This window comes from Siphateles boraxobius, unplaced genomic scaffold (assembly GCF_051911475.1).
Source record: "Siphateles boraxobius isolate OS27281-9 unplaced genomic scaffold, OSU_SipBor_1 6, whole genome shotgun sequence".
Classification (NCBI taxonomy): domain Eukaryota; kingdom Metazoa; phylum Chordata; class Actinopteri; order Cypriniformes; family Leuciscidae; genus Siphateles; species Siphateles boraxobius.
This window is the reverse complement of record NW_027509186.1, coordinates 3,397,089-3,417,420: the sequence shown is the minus strand read 5'-3', so window position 1 is coordinate 3,417,420 and position 20,332 is coordinate 3,397,089. Positions and strand designations below refer to the sequence as shown.

Below are 20,332 nucleotides of genomic sequence, written 5' to 3'. Positions count from 1 at the left end.
ACAGCTGCAAAAATATGGAGCGCTTCACGGATTTGCGTGTCATCCTTGCGCTCTGTGCCCAGCAATGTTCTCTGGATGACGGCCAATCAGCAGCTCGGATTGTCGAGCCTTTGTCGAGCGTTTTCGGTTTTGGGCCAATCAGCAGCTCGGATTGTCGAGCGTTTGTCGAGCGTTTTCGGTTTTTAGCCAATCAGCAGCTCGTATTGTCGAGCGTTTGTCGAGCGTTTTGGGCCAATCAACGGTTAGTATACTCAAGCGTTTGTCGAGCGTTTTGGGCCAATCAGCGGTTAGTATAATCAAGCGTTTGTCATAGCAACCACCAAAGCAACTGACAACGAGTCAACGAGTGAGTCAGTGAGTAAAACAAAAATAAATAGAATATTACGAATGTACTGACATAACATTGTCTTCCCAGAGTACTTTTACAATGTACTGACATGGAATTTGTCGATGTATTATGCTGTCAATCGCTGGTTTTGATAACGTTATTTAAAGATACGTTAACGTACGTCAGGCGTCCGGTTAACACATTTAAACCATATTTACACTTTGAATTTCGACTCCAAACTGTAGTAACTACATCTACGTGGTCTAATGAAGATAACCAGGTAGTCTGATCAAAGATTAAATACATTTTGAGAGATCGCTAGCATGTAATGTAATGTAATGTAATCCATTGCATTGGAAATGAACGGGACAACATGTGACGATCTCTGAAAACAAAATTAAATGATGAAAAGACCATACAGTTATTATCTTTAGACCCTTAAGATTATAATATCACCACGTGAAATCAAAATATAAAGTTTAAGTGTATGTTTTATGCATTAACAATATGCCTGTTTGTTTACCTGTCATTATTTACCTGTTGTGTCAAGTTATGTTAATTTGTTAACATTAATATTTCAATAGTGAATGTGTAGTACTAGTATATCATTAATCTTATGTGTGATATTCCTGTTAATATGGCAATTAACATGTAGTTTAACCTGTAATGCTCCCTTAACGCTGTGCTATGTCATTGTAGAGATGGTTTTTGCAAAATTTAAATTGACGGCCTCGCAGCAGCTTGTCCTGCGGGCCTCTGATGAGGCGGCGGCCTTCATCGCCGCCAAGGGGCCACGCGGGACCGCCGCTGCTGCGAGGGCCAAGAAGCCAGAGGAGGTGGAGAAGGAGGCCCAAGCCCACGTCGTCTCCAAGGGCGGTGACCCTGGTAACCCCATGCTGGTGCTGGGCTGCCACAGCATCCAGTTTGGCAAGTACCAGGGTCAAACTTTCCGTTGGCTCCTGGAGAACGACGTGGGCTACACCACGCAGTTGGTTGCCAGCCACCAGCGGGAGCGGGAGAAAAGTGCCTCCGACAGCCCCCTTATGGCCAACAAGGACGCACTCGCCCGGTACTCGTGCGCCCACCCTGCTTTTGCTGAGCAGCTGCGTTACCACCGGGTGCACGAGGAGGCCCGGGCTCGCGCCACTCAGCCCGGGTGTGAGGGCGAGGCGCTTGTTGGCTTTGGGGACTACAAGGAGGCCACCCTGAAGGACCTGTACGACTCCAAGGAGAAGCAGCACCAGAAGTAAGTCCTGTTGTGGTGAAGGGCAGTGAACTGTCGACAGGGTGCTGTGACTTGTTGATATGCGTGTTAATCTTTGATCATTGTCTTGCAGCTTTGTCAAGTGGCTACGGCGGAAGACACCGCAGCCTGGGACCTCGATGGACGCCGCCAGGAAGTACATCCTGGGCCGAGACAAGGAGCGGTCGGCAGAGGTGGCTGCTAACCCCCCACCTCCCACCAGCAGCAGCAGCAGCAGCACCCCCACCACCAGCAGTGTCCCCAGCAAGGCCGCTGCTTCCACCGCGCTGCCGCCGCGCAAGCCGATCGCTCCCATGTTCTCGGCCCTACTGGGAAGGCGTCCAATGGCCCCAGGTGAGCTGCAGGCCAAGGTCAGGAAGCTGATGACCACACCAGCACGGCCTGCAGTTCCAGGTAGATCTCTTTCTTTCTCTTTAACACAACAGTGGTTCAGTGTACAGGATTAACTAACCATTGCCCTCCCACCCCACAGCGGTGTCTACATCCGTCAGAGACCAGTGCCCCTCGGTTCCGCCGCCGCCCCCCCCCACAGAGGTGACGGACGAGGATCTGGTCCAGATGGCCACTGACTTAGAAACGGGTAACTGGCACCACACTGGACACGTCACACTGTAACATTTGCCCTCAATATATATTCTTCTGGCGGTATTTTTGTATTAACTGTAATGGTTTCATTTACTGGTCTCTACAGCTGATGCTTGAAGACCAAAGGTAGGTTTGGCAGGTAATGTAGCCGTCTTTGTCGGTGGTAGATGTGTAGAACATAGTGGCAATGTAGATTTGCTTAACCACCTTCACATGTCTACTTCCCTTGGCCCTGCTGCATCTCTTGACATTCACCTTGTAGCACTAAACCATCTGCCCCATCACTGGCATGCTGTACGTCATCTAATTACTTGCATTCTGCACGTCATCTAATCACTGGCATGCTGCACGTCATTAACACTCAGACTCACTTAGTCTTGCCTGCCTGTGTGTTGCCCCATGACTATCATTGTGCTGATGCCATTTTGTTGTGTGTGAATGTGTCTGAAGCTCACGTACAGGTCCTTCAGACTCTCCCGCTGGTGGTGAGGCCTCCATCTCCACCTCCTCCGGCGTTGTCCTCCATCCCTCCCCCACCGCCACCACCTCGAGTTGCGGCTGCTCCACCTACGCTCGCGGTTCCGGCTCGGGCTCCGGCGTTGACCAGGGAGGAGCCCCGTCGCGTCTCCGTGGAGGAGACGCCATCTGGGGAGGCCACCCTGGCACCAGCGCCGGCGAAGAGGAAGAGGAAGGAGAGGAAAGTGGAGCAGCCCGCAACGCCCACTCCTGCTTCGGCTGAGGTACAAACACAAACACAGACACACACACACACACACACACACCGTGCCCGTACTCATGGACGGCACAACTCAGTGAAGTTGACTGTCAAACTGCATGTAGCACCTCCTCTCAGCCTCCTTACAGTGTGTTTGTTTGTGTTGTTTTTTTCCCTCACAGTCCCGGTTGCCTGTACAAGCTGTACAAAAAACTCTGTGAGGCACACACAGAGGCCTGGATGCGGCGGTCCATACACTACCTCAGCGTCATGGAGCCCTTCACGTCGCGAGGTGTCGTGCGCATGTGCACCCCACCACCAAAACCGCCACCCGTGCCCCAGTACGCGTGGCTGTTAATGGTGTACTGCCACGACATCCTCTCCCGCCTGGAGGACGTGAAGGCCCGGGTCACCTCCGTCTTCGGAACGGTCTTGAAGATGGATTCGACCAAGAAGGTAAATGTGGTGCTATGTATGTATAAATATATATGTATATAAATGTGGTGCGGAGTATCACGCTCTGGCTATGTGCGTGCAGCCTTACTGAGATGCTTTATTCTTTCAAACAGGTGACCCGGAAGCTCGCCGGTGCTGCCGCCCAGACCGCAGCGTGGGCAACGAACGTCGGCAACGAGCACGGACAGGTGCTCATGTCCGTGCTCACGGACGCCGAGGGTGCCGGCCTGTTGTCCATGGCTGCGGGGTTAATGCGGCGGTATCGGGACGCTGGGGTGGAGCCGCCTCAGCTCCTCTACGTCGACCGGGACTGTTGTTCGTCCCACGGGGGATCCAAGACAGCTGACATGTTCGGGAAGTGGGACAAGCTGGTGGTCCGGCTGGACATCTGGCACCTGATGCGGCGGTTCGCGTCAGGTGCGTTGTGGCAAAAACAATAATTAAACAAACAGCATCACAGTAAGAGACATCATTGGTTCCATAACTTGATGTAACATGCATTTTTCCATAACAGGTGTCACCACCGAGAGCCACCAGCTGTATAAACCCTTCCTGCAGCAGCTGTCTTCGTGCATCTTCCTGTGGGACCCAGAGGACGCAGCCCGGTTACTCAAGGCGAAGAAGAGGATGCTTGAGGCGCAGGGGATGACCTTCTCGTCCGACGCCGGAGTGTGGAGGCACGTCAGCCGCAAGAATATGGCTCTCCATTGCCGTCGCCGCACGCGTGGAGCGGCGGAGACGGAGCGGCTGATCGGTGACCTCCTGGAAACCTTCGGCGGTGCCAACGGACGAGACACCATGGGGATTTCCCTGCTGGACCAAGACCGCATCCAGAAGATCTGGACGGAGCAGCGGCGCCACCTCCATTGCATCCAGGACCCGCCGGGCGTGGAGCTGTACACTGAGACCGGCAGGGTGACCAAGGGGGGGATCAGCCTGCCGGTGTACCGTTGTGCACGAGGCTCCACGTCCCTGGAGTCGTTCCACCTGCATCTCAACCGCTTCATTCCAGGTATGTTTCACATGCTTCACTGTCATGTCAATCTTTCACTGTCATCGACTCGCTGTCATTCACATTGTGTGCACTGAATAAACTGCTAAACAGATCTGTGTTCCTCCTCAGGAGAAAGTGCCAATCCCTGGCACTTCCAGGCATTTCTCCTGGAGGGGTTGACGCGGTGGAACGCCGACAGGGCGGCGTCCGTGGCACAGGAGGGACGGCCGCTGCTCCGCTCCTACAATGGCCCCCTGCAGCACTCCCTTGACCAGCTCAGCCAAAGGGTGCTTGGCACGAGTGTGGTCAAGGATTACACCAAGCCCAGGGAGTACACGGGTAAGAACACTCAAGCCACCGCGCTTACACGTGTCCACACTGAATGATATTTGTACCAGACTGACTGATGCGATTTGTGTTGTTGTACTTCAGGGGAACTCATCGGCATCGAGTACCTGTACTCCCAGACGGGCAGAGTGCTGCAGGACGTCAGCTTGGACCCTGACATTCCGGACGCGGGGGGGGACGTTCCCCAACTCGTCGAGGATGACGAGCTCGCCGACGGCCCGCAGGAGGTGGAGGACCTCACCCTGCACGTGCCTGGCGAGTTCCCAGCTCCTCAGACGGACCCGCGGTCAGGGCGACCGGCTGACGCACCCGCGCCCGAGCCATCCAGTCCGACCGGTGCCCCCGAGCCCGCACCCCACTCCCCCGGCCGGTCCTCGCCAGAGCCTCAGCAGGCTGCTGAGGTAAGCACGCCACCTCTTTGTGGTCTGCGACTGCAGTGCATCTCGCATCACCAAAAACTGCGCTCGCTCTGTTCCATCCACCTGACTTATTGTTTTCCATCTCTTCTTGTGTGTCTGCAGGACTACAGAGGACCGGATGACCAGCCGGGGTACCTGGCCGTGGTCCAGTTGGCCACGGCCTTGGTGGGGTTGCGTCACGACCCGGCCTTGTCAGAGGGGAGGGTAGACGAGCTTATCAGGCTCTACGAGGCCCTGTCACCGTACGACAGGGCCCGAGTAGTTTACCCTCCCCGCTACAGGGACAGGCCAGCTCAGGGGCGCTTCATGGCAGCCAAGCCAAGCCGCACCAGTATACCTGGTGTGGAAAGCTTGAGACGGTAAGGCTACGCTTCCATCATACATTTCCCTGGTGTACAAACAAGCTGCTTTATGTAATGTTGCCCATTATCATGCTCATATCTGTCATTGTTTTTGTCCATTGTCCACAGCTGCCTGGTCGGAGAGACCTCTGGACCTGCCAGCAGTCCCAGCGCAAGCCGGCTGGTAGAGGCAGTATGCACCCAGCTCTGCCGCTTGATCCCCTCGGGCAGCCGTGCGCGCGGTGCCCGGAGGTCGCGGTGGGACAGCATACTGCTTCGGTACCAGCACATCCGGGACCTTGTGCTGGGCCACCAGAGGCTGATGGCTCGGGCGCCCATACAGCTCTTTGAGCTGAACGCCAGGACCTTCTCGCTGTGGTATGTTTGATGCTTTTGATGTTATGGTAATGACATGCTTGAATGGCATGCTCTCAAAATTGTACATGTAACTAAAACACTACGTTGAAATCCGTTTTCAGGTTCACCAGGATGCAGCGGGAGAAGGAGAGGACTGTGCTAGCTTCAGGCGTTGCAGCAGAGGGACGACCACCAGCGGCAGCGGCAGCGGGTTCGGCGCCGTGCCCAGCAACAGCGGTGGATCGTTCTCCGGCAGCAGCAACAGGCCAGGCGAGGACAGCAGCGCCAAGGGCGGCGGGACCTCTGGCAGCAACACCGGCCGTGGCAGCACCGGTGCCTGTTCTGCCAGCGCCAGTGCGCCCACTGGCGCCTTTACCGCCTGCCCCCTCAGCTGTTGTCCTGGCCATACCACCGGCTGCTGCAGCTGCAACAGGACCTTTTCCGGCAACACAGCCTCTCTTTCTGGACCTCTCACTGCCCCAGCAGAGTGTGAGGGTGCTCCCCATCCCAACGCTCCCTCGGACAACGCCAGCCCCACACGTCCTCCCTCTGCCGCTGGCCGCCGCACATCACGCCGGCCCTCGGCTGCCTGCACCACCTCCTGCTCCCCCTCCTCAGCCTCGCTCTGCGTACAAAACTGAATGGCTGAGGAGGAAGAGGGCTGAGCAGAGGGCAGCGGCAGGAACAGTCGTCGCTGCCCGGGCCGGCGTGCCACAAGAACAAAAGTGCAGGAGATGCGGCCAGCCAAAGCGGAGGGAGACCGGACACACCCGCTACGGCAATGTACATTTTTGCTCTGCCGCCGCAGCGGGTAAGAGTGTGGAGGACTGGCTGAGGGAGATGAAGGACCAGGGTCGAGCCCCGGACTGATTTCGCATTCTCGCTGGGGCAGGTGTATATAGTTGTTTCAGTGTTTGTTTGTTTGTTTTTTAAAGACATTGACTTTACCCTCCACAAGGACCGGGACCTTGCCGCGGTGTGGAGGCTTCCTACAAACACCGGTCCACACCTGCCACAACTTTTCTACAGCAAAAAAAACATTGTGTATCCCATTCACACCTGTATAACATTGCCATGCCTTTGTACTATTCTGATTCTTTGCACTGACAAGTTATATAGGCCTATACTGTGTGTGTATGCTGCCTATCATATGGCTTAAGAAAAAGAAAAGAAAACATTGTCTGTCCCATTCACACCTGTATAACACATTCACACCTGTATAACACATTGTCATGCATTTGTGCTGTTCTGATTTTATGCGCTGACAAGTTATATAGGCCTTTTGGACATGTGGGTATGGTCAATAATGTGGTCACTGTCTTTGGAGTTACGTCCAGTTGCCACTGGCTCTGTTGCCGCCGCGTTGGTACTTCACACTGTATGCTGCTGCATTATTTATCCATGCATGTCTGTAATGAGCCCTTATACTATGCGTCTGTCTGCTGTGATTGATGTGGTTTAAAATAAGAGGAATGAAGCCTTGTGCCACTGTTCTGCATCAATACCACTGTTCTGCATCTCGCCCCAGAACATTTATGCCATGTGTCTGCTCTAATGCTCTATTTTTTTTATTATTATTATCATCATCATCATCATCATCATCATCAAAATCATCATGTTTTATTGTATTGTAGTTTGAAATAAATAATCTATTTCACACTGTAGTCTACTGCTGCTGTGTTTGGTGTTTTCTGCATCTATACATCATCATCATCAACAACAACTACAACAACAACAATAATACACGGCATGTAACTTTTATTTATACATTGAAATAAAATTATTGACATAATATAAATGTAATATAATGTTTAACATAACAAATTTTTATATATATGCAGAAAAAGGTGAAACAATATAAATACAATATATCTATGCAGAAAAGGGTGAAACAATATAAAAAGTGGAAACAATATGAATACAGTATATTATTTAACATAAACAATATAAATACAATATAATGTTTAACACAACAGATTTTAATATCTATGCAGAAAAAGGTGAAACAAATAATGCACGGCATGTTACTTTTATGTATACACATGAAATAGGCATAATAAGAATATAATAGTGTGTAATATAATGTTTAATATTTGTGCTTCGGTCGGGATTCGATCCTACGCTTTGATGGTGTCTCGTTTGTACCGCGTTTGTGCGACTGGGCATGCGCAAAGGCACTAATGCGCATGCGCGAAAACAGAGAAGAACGATGGCGAAGCTTTTCGCAGGGGCCATGCTAATCTTCTCTGTATCGATCCAATTTTAGTATATGTGCTGCCTTAGCAAGCACAGGTTTGGTGCCCAGCTCAAGGCATATATACACCTTGGGTTCCAGCGAGCTATCACCAATGTGGTAGGGCCCAGCGAGTCATCTCGCCTCTGCATACCTTTGCTTGACACAATGATTGATGCAAAAGCTCAATGAGTTTAGGAATAGGACATCTTAGAGCTTTAGGGTTCACAAATGGCCAATTCCACCATGATGTATGAGAGCATCTACTGAAAGAATGGGGTGGGCAGACTTATGGATGGTACCAAAATACAAGCTCTGAATGGGCTGTGTCCTCCAGGTTTTCGAGAAAAAATCGAGTTGGCAGAAAAACGGAAAGTGCTTAGCCGTTTGCGCCACCGTTGCATGCACTCGATGTAACTGGACACGAACTGCAGCAGGAGGAATTAATCCTCTGGAGACTTTGAGGTAGAGGCCCTCTGACACACGTCGGAAACAAAAACTTAAAGGACTTCACAGATTTTTTTATTTGATTTATTCTTTGATTTTTTCTCTAAATAGGTCTCCTTTCAGCATAGGCGCTGCCTTAACAAGCAAAAAGGCTCAGCTAATTTGAGGCATATGCACACCTGGGGGCCCAGCAAGTCCTCACCAAGGTGGTAGAGCCCAGCGAGCCATTTCACCACTTTAAAAAAACCTTGTTTATTAGTGTAGCCTGCCTTCCAGAGGATACATATTCACACACTTTGTAATTCATTCACTGGGCTATCATGCATTCAAACTAATCAAGAGTTGTAAACTTTGATGGGTTGCTGTTGTGTATTTTCATTTAGCTGTTCTCATGATTGCTGCATTTATAGACAACTGTGCCTAGGGTCTTGAAGTTCAATCACACCACATGTATGTTTTTCCACATTTTTTTCCACTTGGCATATGTAACTCTTTAGGTATTTACAGCACCGCTGGTCACTGTATGATAAAAATGTGAAAACATCATAAGTAGAAGTTTATTTTAGCTCAAGTTTGCTCTGTGTGAATGTATTGTTCTGTTTCAGTGGTGTTCTGTGACTCAACCTTGAAGGGAAAAGATATTGCCTTTGTGGTCAAACCCTGTTCCCCAACGGCATCTGCTGAAGAAAGGGAGTGGACACACTTGTCGATGGCCCCAGAGTACAAGCATAAAAAAAAGAGTTGGCAGGAAAACTTAGAGTGCGCTATAGACATTGAAGATATTGCCTTTGTGGTCAAACCCTGTTCCTCAACGGCATCTGCTGAAGAAAGGGAGTGGACACACTCGTCGATGGCCCCAGAGTACAAGCATAAAAAAAAGAGTTGGCAGGAAAACTGAGAGTGCGCAATCAGTTTAGGAATAGGACATCTTAGAGCTTTAGGGTTCATAAATGGCCAATTCCACCATGATGTATGAGAGCATCTACTGAAAGAATGGGGTGGGCAGAATTATGGATGGTACCAAAATACAAGCTCTGAATGGGCTGTGTCCTCCAGGTTTTCGAGAAAAAATCGAGTTGGCAGAAAAACGGAAAGTGCTTAGCCGTTTGCGCCACCGTTGCATGCACTCGATGTAACTGGACACGAACTGCAGCAGGAGGAATTAATCCTCTGGAGACTTTGAGGTAGAGGCCCTCTGACACACGTCGGAAACAAAACCTTAAAGGACTTCACAGATTTTTTTATTTGATTTATTCTTTGATTTTTTCTCTAAATCGGTCTCCTTTCAGCATAAGCGCTGCCTTAACAAGCAGAAAGGCTCGGCTAATTTGAGGCATATGCAGACCTGGGGGCCCAGCAAGTCCTCACCAAGGTGGTAGAGCCCAGCGAGCCATTTCACCACTTTAAAAAAAACTTGTTTATTAGTGTAGCCTGCCTTCCAGAGGATACATATTCACACACTTTGTAATTCATTCACTGGGCTATCATGCATTCAAACTAATCAAGAGTTGTAAACTTTGATGGGTTGCTGTTGTGTATTTTCATTTAGCTGTTCTCATGATTGCTGCATTTATAGACAACTGTGCCTAGGGTCTTGAAGTTCAATCACACCACATGTATGTTTTTCCACATTTTTTTCCACTTGGCATATGTAACTCTTTAGGTATTTACAGCACCGCTGGTCACTGTATGATAAAAATGTGAAAACATCATAAGTAGAAGTTTATTTTAGCTCAAGTTTGCTCTGTGTGAATGTATTGTTCTGTTTCAGTGGTGTTCTGTGACTCAACCTTGAAGGGAAAAGATATTGCCTTTGTGGTCAGACCCTGTTCCCCAACGGCATCTGCTGAAGAAAGGGAGTGGACACACTTGTCGATGGCCCCAGAGTACAAACATAAAAAAAAGAGTTGGCAGGAAAACTTAGAGTGCGCTATAGACATTGGAGATATTGCCTTTGTGGTCAAACCCTGTTCCTCAACGGCATCTGCTGAAGAAAGGGAGTGGACACACTCGTCGATGGCCCCAGAGTACAAGCATAAAAAAAAGAGTTGGCAGGAAAACTGAGAGTGCGCAATCAGTATAGGAATAGGACATCTTAGAGCTTTAGGGTTCATAAATGGCCAATTCCACCATGATGTATGAGAGCATCTACTGAAAGAATGGGGTGGGCAGACTTATGGATGATACCAAAATACAAGCTCTGAATGGGCTGTGTCCTCCAGGTTTTCGAGAAAAAATCGAGTTGGCAGAAAAACGGAAAGTGCTTAGCCGTTTGCGCCACCGTCGCATGCACTCGATGTAACTGGACACGAACTGCAGCAGGAGGAATTAATCCTCTGGAGACTTTGAGGTAGAGGCCCTCTGACACACGTCGGAAACAAAACCTTAAAGGACTTCACAGATTTTTTTATTTGATTTATTCTTTGATTTTTTCTCTAAATCTGTCTCCTTTCAGCATAGGCGCTGCCTTAACAAGCAAAACGGCTCCGATAATTTGAGGCATATGCACACCTGGGGGCCCAGCAAGTCCTCACCAAGGTGGTAGAGCCCAGCGAGCCATTTCACCACTTTAAAAAAAACTTGTTTATTAGTGTAGCCTGCCTTCCAGAGGATACATATTCACACACTTTGTAATTCATTCACTGGGCTATCATGCATTCAAACTAATCAAGAGTTGTAAACTTTGATGGGTTGCTGTTGTGTATTTTCATTTAGCTGTTCTCATGATTGCTGCATTTATAGACAACTGTGCCTAGGGTCTTGAAGTTCAATCACACCACATGTATGTTTTTCCACATTTACACGTATTCCTACTTGGCATATGTAACTCTTTAGGTATTTACAGCACCGTTGGTCACTGTATGATAAAAATGTGAAAACATCATAACTAGAAGTTTATTTTAGCTCAAGTTTGCTCTGTGTGAATGTATTGTTCTGTTTCAGTGGTGTTCTGTGACTCACCTTGAAGGGAAAAGATATTGCCTTTGTGGTCAAACCCTGTTCCCCAACGGCATCTGCTGAAGAAAGTGAGTGGATACACTTGTCGATGGCCCCAGAGTACAAGCATAAAAAAAAGAATTGGCAGGAAAACTGAGAGTGCGCTATAGACATTGGAGATGCACCAGTTCTTGACACAAGAGAACAAGAATGAAAACAAAGAGTGGCAGGAGGGGATGAATCAAGTCCAGTGAAGCAGGCTTTGATCACAGCTGCAAAAATATGGAGCGCTTCACGGATTTGCGTGTCATCCTTTCGCAGGGGCCATGCTAATCTTCTCTGTATCGATCCAATTTTAGTATATGTGCTGCCTTAGCAAGCACAGGTTTGGTGCCCAGCTCAAGGCATATATACACCTTGGGTTCCAGCGAGCTATCACCAAGGTGGTAGGGCCCAGCGAGTCATCTCGCCTCTGCATACCTTTGCTTGACACAATGATTGATGCAAAAGCTCAATGAGTTTAGGAATAGGACATCTTAGAGCTTTAGGGTTCACAAATGGCCAATTCCACCATGATGTATGAGAGCATCTACTGAAAGAATGGGGTGGGCAGACTTATGGATGGTACCAAAATACAAGCTCTGAATGGGCTGTGTCCTCCAGGTTTTCGAGAAAAAATCGAGTTGGCAGAAAAACGGAAAGTGCTTAGCCGTTTGCGCCACCGTCGCATGCACTCGATGTAACTGGACACGAACTGCAGCAGGAGGAATTAATCCTCTGGAGACTTTGAGGTAGAGGCCCTCTGACACACGTCGGAAACAAAACCTTAAAGGACTTCACAGATTTTTTTATTTGATTTATTCTTTGATTTTTTCTCTAAATCTGTCTCCTTTCAGCATAGGCGCTGCCTTAACAAGCAAAACGGCTCCGATAATTTGAGGCATATGCAGACCTGGGGGCCCAGCAAGTCCTCACCAAGGTGGTAGAGCCCAGCGAGCCATTTCACCACTTTAAAAAAAACTTGTTTATTAGTGTAGCCTGCCTTCCAGAGGATACATATTCACACACTTTGTAATTCATTCACTGGGCTATCATGCATTCAAACTAATCAAGAGTTGTAAACTTTGATGGGTTGCTGTTGTGTATTTTCATTTAGCTGTTCTCATGATTGCTGCATTTATAGACAACTGTGCCTAGGGTCTTGAAGTTCAATCACACCACATGTATGTTTTTCCACATTTTTTTCCACTTGGCATATGTAACTCTTTAGGTATTTACAGCACCGCTGGTCACTGTATGATAAAAATGTGAAAACATCATAAGTAGAAGTTTATTTTAGCTCAAGTTTGCTCTGTGTGAATGTATTGTTCTGTTTCAGTGGTGTTCTGTGACTCAACCTTGAAGGGAAAAGATATTGCCTTTGTGGTCAGACCCTGTTCCCCAACGGCATCTGCTGAAGAAAGTGAGTGGATACACTTGTCGATGGCCCCAGAGTACAAGCATAAAAAAAAGAATTGGCAGGAAAACTGAGAGTGCGCTATAGACATTGGAGATGCACCAGTTCTTGACACAAGAGAACAAGAATGAAAACAAAGAGTGGCAGGAGGGGATGAATCAAGTCCAGTGAAGCAGGCTTTGATCACAGCTGCAAAAATATGGAGCGCTTCACGGATTTGCGTGTCATCCTTTCGCAGGGGCCATGCTAATCTTCTCTGTATCGATCCAATTTTAGTATATGTGCTGCCTTAGCAAGCACAGGTTTGGTGCCCAGCTCAAGGCATATATACACCTTGGGTTCCAGCGAGCTATCACCAAGGTGGTAGGGCCCAGCGAGTCATCTCGCCTCTGCATACCTTTGCTTGACACAATGATTGATGCAAAAGCTCAATGAGTTTAGGAATAGGACATCTTAGAGCTTTAGGGTTCATAAATGGCCAATTCCACCATGATGTATGAGAGCATCTACTGAAAGAATGGGGTGGGCAGACTTATGGATGGTACCAAAATACAACCTCTGAATGGGCTGTGTCCTCCAGGTTTTCGAGAAAAAATCGAGTTGGCAGAAAAACGGAAAGTGCTTAGCCGTTTGCGCCACCGTTGCATGCACTCGATGTAACTGGACACGAACTGCAGCAGGAGAGAATTAATCCTCTGGAGACTTTGAGGTAGAGGCCCTCTGACACACGTCGGAAACAAAACCTTAAAGGACTTCACAGATTTTTTTATTTGATTTATTCTTTGATTTTTTCTCTAAATCGGTCTCCTTTCAGCATAAGCGCTGCCTTAACAAGCAGAAAGGCTCAGCTAATTTGAGGCATATGCAGACCTGGGGGCCCAGCAAGTCCTCACCAAGGTGGTAGAGCCCAGCGAGCCATTTCACCACTTTAAAAAAAACTTGTTTATTAGTGTAGCCTGCCTTCCAGAGGATACATATTCACACACTTTGTAATTCATTCACTGGGCTATCATGCATTCAAACTAATCAAGAGTTGTAAACTTTGATGGGTTGCTGTTGTGTATTTTCATTTAGCTGTTCTCATGATTGCTGCATTTATAGACAACTGTGCCTAGGGTCTTGAAGTTCAATCACACCACATGTATGTTTTTCCACATTTTTTTCCACTTGGCATATGTAACTCTTTAGGTATTTACAGCACCGCTGGTCACTGTATGATAAAAATGTGAAAACATCATAAGTAGAAGTTTATTTTAGCTCAAGTTTGCTCTGTGTGAATGTATTGTTCTGTTTCAGTGGTGTTCTGTGACTCAACCTTGAAGGGAAAAGATATTGCCTTTGTGGTCAAACCCTGTTCCCCAACGGCATCTGCTGAAGAAAGGGAGTGGACACACTTGTCGATGGCCCCAGAGTACAAGCATAAAAAAAAGAGTTGGCAGGAAAACTTAGAGTGCGCTATAGACATTGGAGATATTGCCTTTGTGGTCAAACCCTGTTCCTCAACGGCATCTGCTGAAGAAAGGGAGTGGACACACTCGTCGATGGCCCCAGAGTACAAGCATAAAAAAAAGAGTTGGCAGGAAAACTGAGAGTGCGCAATCAGTTTAGGAAAGGGACATCTTAGAGCTTTAGGGTTCATAAATGGCCAATTCCACCATGATGTATGAGAGCATCTACTGAAAGAATGGGGTGGGCAGACTTATGGATGATACCAAAATACAAGCTCTGAATGGGCTGTGTCCTCCAGGTTTTCGAGAAAAATCGAGTTGGCAGAAAAACGGAAAGTGCTTAGCCGTTTGCGCCACCGTTGCATGCACTCGATGTAACTGGACACGAACTGCAGCAGGAGGAATTAATCCTCTGGAGACTTTGAGGTAGAGGCCCTCTGACACACGTCGGAAACAAAACCTTAAAGGACTTCACAGATTTTTTTATTTGATTTATTCTTTGATTTTTTCTCTAAATCGGTCTCCTTTCAGCATAGGCGCTGCCTTAACAAGCAAAACGGCTCCGATAATTTGAGGCATATGCAGACCTGGGGGCCCAGCAAGTCCTCACCAAGGTGGTAGAGCCCAGCGAGCCATTTCACCACTTTAAAAAAACCTTGTTTATTAGTGTAGCCTGCCTTCCAGAGGATACATATTCACACACTTTGTAATTCATTCACTGGGCTATCATGCATTCAAACTAATCAAGAGTTGTAAACTTTGATGGGTTGCTGTTGTGTATTTTCATTTAGCTGTTCTCATGATTGCTGCATTTATAGACAACTGTGCCTAGGGTCTTGAAGTTCAATCACACCACATGTATGTTTTTCCACATTTTTTTCCACTTGGCATATGTAACTCTTTAGGTATTTACAGCACCGCTGGTCACTGTATGATAAAAATGTGAAAACATCATAAGTAGAAGTTTATTTTAGCTCAAGTTTGCTCTGTGTGAATGTATTGTTCTGTTTCAGTGGTGTTCTGACTCAACCTTGAAGGGAAAAGATATTGCCTTTGTGGTCAGACCCTGTTCCCCAACGGCATCTGCTGAAGAAAGGGAGTGGACACACTTGTCGATGGCCCCAGAGTACAAGCATAAAAAAAAGAGTTGGCAGGAAAACTTAGAGTGCGCTATAGAGATTGGAGATATTGCCTTTGTGGTCAAACCCTGTTCCTCAACGGCATCTGCTGAAGAAAGGGAGTGGACACACTCGTCGATGGCCCCAGAGTACAAGCATAAAAAAAAGAGTTGGCAGGAAAACTGAGAGTGCGCAATCAGTTTAGGAATAGGACATCTTAGAGCTTTAGGGTTCATAAATGGCCAATTCCACCATGATGTATGAGAGCATCTACTGAAAGAATGGGGTGGGCAGACTTATGGATGATACCAAAATACAAGCTCTGAATGGGCTGTGTCCTCCAGGTTTTCGAGAAAAAATCGAGTTGGCAGAAAAACGGAAAGTGCTTAGCCGTTTGCGCCACCGTTGCATGCACTCGATGTAACTGGACACGAACTGCAGCAGGAGGAATTAATCCTCTGGAGACTTTGAGGTAGAGGCCCTCTGACACACGTCGGAAACAAAACCTTAAAGGACTTCACAGATTTTTTTATTTGATTTATTCTTTGATTTTTTCTCTAAATCGGTCTCCTTTCAGCATAAGCGCTGCCTTAACAAGCAGAAAGGCTCGGCTAATTTGAGGCATATGCAGACCTGGGGGCCCAGCAAGTCCTCACCAAGGTGGTAGAGCCCAGCGAGCCATTTCACCACTTTAAAAAAAACTTGTTTATTAGTGTAGCCTGCCTTCCAGAGGATACATATTCACACACTTTGTAATTCATTCACTGGGCTATCATGCATTCAAACTAATCAAGAGTTGTAAACTTTGATGGGTTGCTGTTGTGTATTTTCATTTAGCTGTTCTCATGATTGCTGCATTTATAGACAACTGTGCCTAGGGTCTTGAAGTTCAATCACACCACATGTATGTTTTTCCACATTTACACGTATTCCTACTTGGCATATGTAACTCTTTAGGTATTTACAGCACCGTTGGTCACTGTATGATAAAAATGTGAAAACATCATAACTAGAAGTTTATTTTAGCTCAAGTTTGCTCTGTGTGAATGTATTGTTCTGTTTCAGTGGTGTTCTGTGACTCACCTTGAAGGGAAAAGATATTGCCTTTGTGGTCAAACCCTGTTTCCCAACGGCATCTGCTGAAGAAAGTGAGTGGATACACTTGTCGATGGCCCCAGAGTACAAGCATAAAAAAAAGAATTGGCAGGAAAACTGAGAGTGCGCTATAGACATTGGAGATGCACCAGTTCTTGACACAAGAGAACAAGAATGAAAACAAAGAGTGGCAGGAGGGGATGAATCAAGTCCAGTGAAGCAGGCTTTGATCACAGCTGCAAAAATATGGAGCGCTTCACGGATTTGCGTGTCATCCTTGCGCTCTGTGCCCAGCAATGTTCTCTGGATGCCGGCCAATCAGCAGCTCGGATTGTCGAGCCTTTGTCGAGCGTTTTCGGTTTTGGGCCAATCAGCAGCTCGGATTGTCGAGCGTTTGTCGAGCGTTTTCGGTTTTTAGCCAATCAGCAGCTCGTATTGTCGAGCGTTTGTCGAGCGTTTTGGGCCAATCAACGGTTAGTATACTCAAGCGTTTGTCGAGCGTTTTGGGCCAATCAGCGGTTAGTATAATCAAGCGTTTGTCATAGCAACCACCAAAGCAACTGACAACGAGTCAACGAGTGAGTCAGTGAGTAAAACAAAAATAAATAGAATATTACGAATGTACTGACATAACATTGTCTTCCCAGAGTACTTTTACAATGTACTGACATGGAATTTGTCGATGTATTATGCTGTCAATCGCTGGTTTTGATAACGTTATTTAAAGATACGTTAACGTACGTCAGGCGTCCGGTTAACACATTTAAACCATATTTACACTTTGAATTTCGACTCCAAACTGTAGTAACTACATCTACGTGGTCTAATGAAGATAACCAGGTAGTCTGATCAAAGATTAAATACATTTTGAGAGATCGCTAGCATGTAATGTAATGTAATGTAATCCATTGCATTGGAAATGAACGGGACAACATGTGACGATCTCTGAAAACAAAATTAAATGATGAAAAGACCATACAGTTAGTATCTTTAGACCCTTAAGATTATAATATCACCACGTGAAATCAAAATATAAAGTTTAAGTGTATTTTTTATGCATTAACAATATGCCTGTTTGTTTACCTGTCATTATTTACCTGTTGTGTCAAGTTATGTTCATTTTTTAACGTTAATATTTCAATAGTGAATGTGTAGTACTAGTATATCATTAATCTTATGTGTGATATTCCTGTTAATATGGCAATTAACATGTAGTTTAACCTGTAATGCTCCCTTAACGCTGTGCTATGTCATTGTAGAGATGGTTTTTGCAAAATTTAAATTGACGGCCTCGCAGCAGCTTGTCCTGCGGGCCTCTGATGAGGCGGCGGCCTTCATCGCCGCCAAGGGGCCACGCGGGACCGCCACTGCTGCGAGGGCCAAGAAGCCAGAGGAGGTGGAGAAGGAGGCCCAAGCCCACGTCGTCTCCAAGGGCGGTGACCCTGGTAACCCCATGCTGGTGCTGGGCTGCCACAGCATCCAGTTTGGCAAGTACCAGGGTCAAACTTTCCGTTGGCTCCTGGAGAACGACGTGGGCTACACCACGCAGTTGGTTGCCAGCCACCAGCGGGAGCGGGAGAAAAGTGCCTCCGACAGCCCCCTTATGGCCAACAAGGACGCACTCGCCCGGTACTCGTGCGCCCACCCTGCTTTTGCTGAGCAGCTGCGTTACCACCGGGTGCACGAGGAGGCCCGGGCTCGCGCCACTCAGCCCGGGTGTGAGGGCGAGGCGCTTGTTGGCTTTGGGGACTACAAGGAGGCCACCCTGAAGGACCTGTACGACTCCAAGGAGAAGCAGCACCAGAAGTAAGTCCTGTTGTGGTGAAGGGCAGTGAACTGTCGACAGGGTGCTGTGACTTGTTGATATGCGTGTTAATCTTTGATCATTGTCTTGCAGCTTTGTCAAGTGGCTACGGCGGAAGACACCGCAGCCTGGGACCTCGATGGACGCCGCCAGGAAGTACATCCTGGGCCGAGACAAGGAGCGGTCGGCAGAGGTGGCTGCTACCCCCCCACCTCCCACCAGCAGCAGCAGCAGCAGCAGCAGCAGCAGCAGCAGCAGCACCCCCACCACCAGCAGTGGCCCCAGCAAGGCCGCTGCTTCCACCGCGCTGCCGCCGCGCAAGCCGATCGCTCCCATGTTCTCGGCCCTACTGGGAAGGCGTCCAATGGCCCCAGGTGAGCTGCAGGCCAAGGTCAGGAAGCTGATGACCACACCAGCACGGCCTGCAGTTCCAGGTAGATCTCTTTCTTTCTCTTTAACACAACAGTGGTTCAGTGTACAGGATTAACTAACCATTGCCCTCCCACCCCACAGCGGTGTCTACATCCGTCAGAGACCAGTGCCCCTCGGTTCCGCCACCGCCCCCCCCCACAGAGGTGACGGACGAGGATCTGGTCCAGATGGCCACTGACTTAGAAACGGGTAACTGGCACCACACTGGACACGTCACACTGTAACATTTGCCCTCAATATATATTCTTCTGGCGGTATTTTTGTATTAACTGTAATGGTTTCATTTACTGGTCTCTACAGCTGATGCTTGAAGACCAAAGGTAGGTTTGGCAGGTAATGTAGCCGTCTTTGTCGGTGGTAGATGTGTAGAACATAGTGGCAATGTAGATTTGCTTAACCACCTTCACATGTCTACTTCCCTTGGCCCTGCTGCATCTCTTGACATTCACCTTGTAGCACTAAACCATCTGCCCCATCACTGGCATGCTGTACGTCATCTAATTACTTGCATTCTGCACGTCATCTAATCACTGGCATGCTGCACGTCATTAACACTCAGACTCACTTAGTCTTGCCTGCCTGTGTGTTGCCCCATGACTATCATTGTGCTGATGCCATTTTGTTGTGTGTGAATGTGTCTGAAGCTCACGTACAGGTCCTTCAGACTCTCCCGCTGGTGGTGAGGCCTCCATGTCCACCTCCTCCGGCGTTGTCCTCCATCCCTCCCCCACCGCCACCACCTCGAGTTGCGGCTGCTCCACCTACGCTCGCGGTTCCGGCTCGGGCTCCGGCGTTGACCAGGGAGGAGCCCCGTCGCGTCTCCGTGGAGGAGACGCCATCTGGGGAGGCCACCCTGGCACCAGCGCCGGCGAAGAGGAAGAGGAAGGAGAGGAAAGTGGAGCAGCCCGCAACGCCCACTCCTGCTTCGGCTGAGGTACAAACACAAACACAGACACACACACACACACACACACACACCGTGCCCGTACTCATGGACGGCACAACTCAGTGAAGTTGACTGTCAAACTGCATGTAGCACCTCCTCTCAGCCTCCTTACAGTGTGTTTGTTTGTGTTGTTTTTTTCCCTCACAGTCCCGGTTGCCTGAGAGCTGGCGGACAGCTCTCACCGTGGAAGAGCAGGAGTGGATCGGCCGGGAGCTGTTCAAGACAGACAGCGAGGGGAGGACCAAACTCACCACAGACCTCAAGCTGTGGTGGGACCCCCCTCAGCCCCGGCCGAGTTACACTCAGCCACCCGCCTCAACAGCTGCCTTCTTCGCGTGTCGGCTGTTCCTCTGGACGCCCCTGCGTCTGTGGGGCGTCCGGCCGACATGCTGTAATAGGGCCCTCACCAAGTGTGGGCTCTACAGGACCATCCGGAGGGTCCTGGACATCGACGGCTGGTACTTGATGGCCACCGAGTACCTGGAGTGCCGTCGGTGTAAGAGGAAGGTAGCTGCCTGGTCGCAGGAGGTCGTGGGTCAGCTGGGAGAGGGGCATCGCGCCCTCTTCCCGGCAATCCTCACCTACAAGTAAGTAGCTGTCTGAACACTG

The 20,332-nt window shown here is 48.5% G+C and overlaps 2 non-coding genes and 1 pseudogene across 2 annotated transcripts; all 3 read right to left on the bottom strand.

The window, feature by feature from the left end:
• Window positions 1-7,999: 7,999 nt before the first annotated feature.
• LOC143716814 (U6 spliceosomal RNA) lies at window positions 8,000-8,097 on the bottom strand (annotated as a pseudogene).
• Window positions 8,098-11,700: 3,603 nt separating this feature from the next.
• LOC143716801 (U6 spliceosomal RNA) lies at window positions 11,701-11,807 on the bottom strand. The gene has a single exon (XR_013196256.1). It is a non-coding gene; the product is annotated as a U6 spliceosomal RNA (small nuclear RNA).
• Window positions 11,808-13,073: 1,266 nt separating this feature from the next.
• Window positions 13,074-13,180, bottom strand: LOC143716800 (U6 spliceosomal RNA). Its single transcript, XR_013196255.1, has one exon. It is a non-coding gene; the product is annotated as a U6 spliceosomal RNA (small nuclear RNA).
• Between the last annotated feature and the right edge of the window lie 7,152 nt (window positions 13,181-20,332).